A 4,600-nucleotide genomic window follows, 5' to 3' on the forward strand; every position below is an offset into this window, starting at 1 on the left:
CGCGCCCACGTGCCTGGCCCATCTCGGCTCGCTGAAACCCGAACTCGGCATCGTTGTTGGTTGTTTGCTCTGAGGAACTCAAGATGCCGCCTTTGTTGTTGATAAGGTTGTTAGAGGCGCTGGTGGGTTGTGGGTTTGGTGATGGGTCGGGTTCGGTTGAGGGGGAGAAGGTGATTGGCGATGAAGATGATGGGGAGATTGATGATGAAGCGGTGGAGCTCTCCATTATTTTTGGGTTTAGATTTGGTTGGGTTCGAAGAGAGAATGGAGATTAGGGGAAGTTCAAAGAGAGAGAGAGAGAGAGAGAGACAGAGAGAGACATAAAGGGGTAGTTTGGACATCGTGGTATCGTGAGAAGTTTGGGAAATGGGCGTGGTATCCTAGGAAGTTTGGGAAATAGGTGGAGTTTTATATCCACTTATTTTTGAAAGTTACTGTTCATTAGATGTTTTTTTGTTGTTCTCTTTAGTAATAAAGAAGTAGATTGTGTCTAGAGTCGGGGGAGAAAAAAAGCCTCGAAACCCAATGAAAATACAAACTCTAGGGTTTGGGGAAAACGTTAAGGGAGAATTATTGGATTTTGAGTTGAATTTAAAATTTATATTTAATGGGAAAAATGCCATAAAACAGAGTGCACAAAAGATAGAATTTTCGAGTCGAGAGGGTATGATCTACCAGTTTTCAGGCAAAGGCTACTAGTTCGGATCGAACACAAATTCCAAACCCATAACTTCGAATTTTCCGCTTAGAACTGGACTTTTGGCTTAATAATTAGGCTCATGGAATTTTGATCATAATTTGCTCAAGGCTTTGGGCCCTTGGAATGACCAAATCCAAAAGCCCAATCCCTAGTGTTAAGGCTTAAGAGGATTGCATGTGGGCTTGGTTGAGGCTACTCCAATGGTGATTACGTCCCTCTAGTCTTAGGGGTTGTTTGCCAAGTCACTGAAATTGGGCCAAGTTTAAACATGGTCCGATTTCATCTTGTTATTTTGGCAACTTTTGGTCCAAATCTGACCTAGTTTTTTTTAGTTTACTTTTTAGCCTTAAAATCATGCCGGAGTTGAACCACCCCCTACCTGGTCCAACTCTAGCCTGGTTAAGAGAGCACCCTTCCCATTTGGGCCTTATTTTTGTTGCCCTTATGTGTCTTACTAGTGCCCTTAAGGTCATTTTACCTAATATACAAAGTATTTGAGTTTTATCCAATATGACATAAGTATTATTGTGACAAAGACTCGTCGCTATACGGAGATTCAATGATGAACTACATGTTGGAAGGAGCTTTTCTATTACTTTAGTGATTAGTTTAGGGGTCATTTTCTGAAATGTATATATACATGCATTTTCCCCTTCCCTGATTTTGTTTGTTCAGTCCTTAAACATTTCATCTAAAATGTATATTTAGAAATATCAATTTTTAACCCTTTAAACGGTGGTCTGGATGCCCTGTCACGTGTTTTGATGCAAATAGCATTGTTTTGGGCTTTCAGGGCAACATGCTTTCGCTCCTGATGACCAAATTGAAACCCCATAATACTATAGTACACGGGAATACTGTAGAATTTTTAAAAACTGTAACAGAGGAGGGAACTGTAGCGATTCAAAAGTTAATGTAGCACTAGTGTGCAGCCCGTGCGCAGCACGGTGTTTTTTTTTTTTGCTACAGTGTTCCCGCCGTTTTTAAACTATCCCGGTTTGAATTTTCTGGGGTGCTACAGTAACTCGCCTGCTACAGTGCAATTCCCGAGCTGCTACAGTAACCGATCTGCTACAGTGGCTTTTAAATGTCTCAGCTACTACAGTAATACTGCTACAGTAAATCTACTGTAGCATATACTGTAGCATGAACAGTGACTCTTTGTTTCTCCCATTTGTATAAAAGAATAGATTAAAATCGGGATAACTGTAGCAAGAAAAAATTAAATGTCGTGCTTTGCACGGTGTTCAGGACTAGTAAGAGAATGAAACTAAAACCGGCCTAAACCTGTGCTCTCCCCTTTGGGCCTGGAAAAATATCCGACCCGAACCCCACATCCGGATCCGAAATTCAAAATGCATCCTATTTCGAGACCTGCGTAAGCTCTACGCCACGCGCCCCCGTCCAATATATTAGTAACTCATCTCGGCCATCCATTTAATAAACTAAACCCGTTTAAACCCCGACCCGCTTTCTAAATCCGCGTCGGTCGAACGCTACGCTGTCATCCCCCGTCTTTTAAATAAGCTTCCCTCCCCCTCTCTATTTCAGCCGAGAGAAAGAAGAAAATTCCAGAGAGAGAAGAGAGAGAGAGATATATATATGGAAGCAACCATATTAAGGCCAAATATTCGGTAATTTATTCCCTCCTTTTCTGTTTTCTTTAGAGTTTTGGTTGAAATTTTAGGTTTTAAGCAATACATTTGCTCCTATTCTTCAATATCTTCTCTAATTTGTAGCGATTTTGTTCCTTCTATGTGTACACGTCTGAGTTCACAGAGAAAAGTGCGCTTTCTGAGTTCGTGAAGCGGAAATTGTGAACCCTAACAAGTCTTTGAGGTATGATTCATCCCTTTCGTTGAAATTTCTTGGGTTTTTAATCTCTGGATATTGCCTAATTTGTTGCGATTTTGTAACTTTTTGTTCCTAGAGCGCCGAGTTTACAGAAATAAATGGTGTTTTTGGATCGGTGCGGCGGGAAATGTGAAACTTAACAAGTCTTATGAGGTATGATTTATTCTGTCCGAAACTTTTTTGGTCCCTCTTTTTGGAAATGTTTTGGATTTTTAGTAATTGTGGCACCTAAGAGAAGGTTTGTCAACTTGAGTGTTTAATTTACGTTGTTGAGCTTAGGAAAATATCAAATTGAAAAGGGTTGTGAATTGATTGAGGTCGAAGACTGGAACAAGTATGGCTGGTTGAATTTTGTGGCATCTATTTTTAGTGCTGAAAGCAGAAATTTTGCCTTGTTATTTCGATGAAATCCAGTAATACATGTAAGCACTCAGTGTTTCTTAATAATTTTTTTTATTTTCTTGGTTTTGTGGGCTATGATAAACATTTATCTGAAGCAAGATTCTGTAAGCATATTTTATTTTTTGGATTTTCTTTAGTCAAATCATTCAGGAACAGAATAACATTTTGAATTTTCTTAGATATGCAATATGCGAGCCTAATTCTGATATTTTATTGTTTGTTCATTATCTGCAAAGAACACTGTATGATAGCTAAGAGGTTACATTCTAGAAATAGAAATCCTAATGTACATCCGTGAACTCCATCTAGAAGATTTGTGAGGCATGCACATGGTTTGCATGTAGTGTTTGTGTGTGCCAAAAGATAATTTATTAGTTGAGATACTGAGCTGTATGTTACCTTTGTGAGACACATCAATTCTATTGTGTATGTCACCTTGTTGCAGTAAACTGATGTTTTCTTCCTTATTTTTGATGCAGGTGCAGCATGAACCTAGTGATTCTGTCTCTAGCATTGGTTTCAGTCCAAGGTAAATTACTTGGTGGCCACAATTTGGGATAATCGGGTTTTTCGTGCTAAGAGCTCTTAACTCTATGGGTCATGTTATGACTTTGATAATGTATATATCCAGCCTGGATGTTATGATAGCTCTTATGATTCTTCTTTGAATGATGTGCAGGTTAGATGCTGGGATGTCATGATAGCAGTCAGGCGAAAAGAGTCCTTATATCCATGAGCAACTGGTCATGTATATGCTTTCGATGCATCTGATGTTTAGAATTGTTTCAAAATCTTTCGTGGAAATCTGGGAAAAGGATTACTGCTAACAATTTTATTTCATATTCCTTAGATTCTGTGCTCTACATTGAAGGATGATGATTCCACAATGTTTACTAGAGGATGTGATAAGATTGAGAAACTGTGGCCCTTGACGTCTGGCGGCCAACTGATACAAGATGTAGTGCATGATGCAGGATGATGATTCCACAATGTTTACTAGAGGATGTGATAAGATTGAGAAACTGTGGCCCTTGATGTCTGGCGGCCAACTGATACAAGATGTAGTGCACGATGCAGGATGATGATTCCACAATGTTTACTAGAGGATGTGATAAGATTGAGAAACTGTGGCCCTTGATGTCTGGCGGCCAACTGATACAAGATGTAGTGCCATATCTCCTGACCAACCGGTATGTGTATGCTTTGCATGTAGCTGATGTCTAGAATTGTTTCAACACCTGTCATGAGAAATTGGAATAATGATTGTTGCTAATGTTTCATTTGGTAATTCTTAGGTTCCATGCTCTACTTGGAGGGATGATGGTTTTTCCACAATGTTTGCTGGAGGATGTGATAAATAAAATTTTAAAAATGGAGCCCTTAATTTCTGTTTAGCAACCTACATAAGTTGCTGCACATGATGCACCTGTCTAATAAATTGCTTGGATTGAACAGTTGAATTGCCTAGTTACAGGGAGCTGGGGTAAGACATTGAGGCAAGAGCAGATTGAGTTACTTGATTAAGTTTTTCATAAACCACAGTGATTTAGTTATTATCTAATAAATGTGTGTGTTTTTTCTTTTTTGCTTAAGTAACTCCGTTTATATATATGCATAGTGCTTTATAATATTTTGGATCAAAGA

General features: G+C 39.0%; 1 long non-coding RNA gene across 2 annotated transcripts; it reads left to right on the top strand.

Moving 5' to 3' along the window:
• On the top strand, positions 2,249 to 4,118 carry LOC109832879. 2 transcript variants are annotated; one of them, XR_002245034.1, is made up of 6 exons: positions 2,249 to 2,334; positions 2,480 to 2,539; positions 2,631 to 2,707; positions 3,436 to 3,485; positions 3,636 to 3,704; positions 3,807 to 4,118. It is a non-coding gene; the product is annotated as an uncharacterized LOC109832879 (long non-coding RNA). The 2 variants fall into 2 exon arrangements; XR_002245035.1 differs by having other exon boundaries at positions 3,636 to 3,699.

Source organism: Asparagus officinalis, chromosome 3, assembly GCF_001876935.1.
Source record: "Asparagus officinalis chromosome 3, Aspof.V1, whole genome shotgun sequence".
Lineage (NCBI taxonomy): Eukaryota > Viridiplantae > Streptophyta > Magnoliopsida > Asparagales > Asparagaceae > Asparagus > Asparagus officinalis.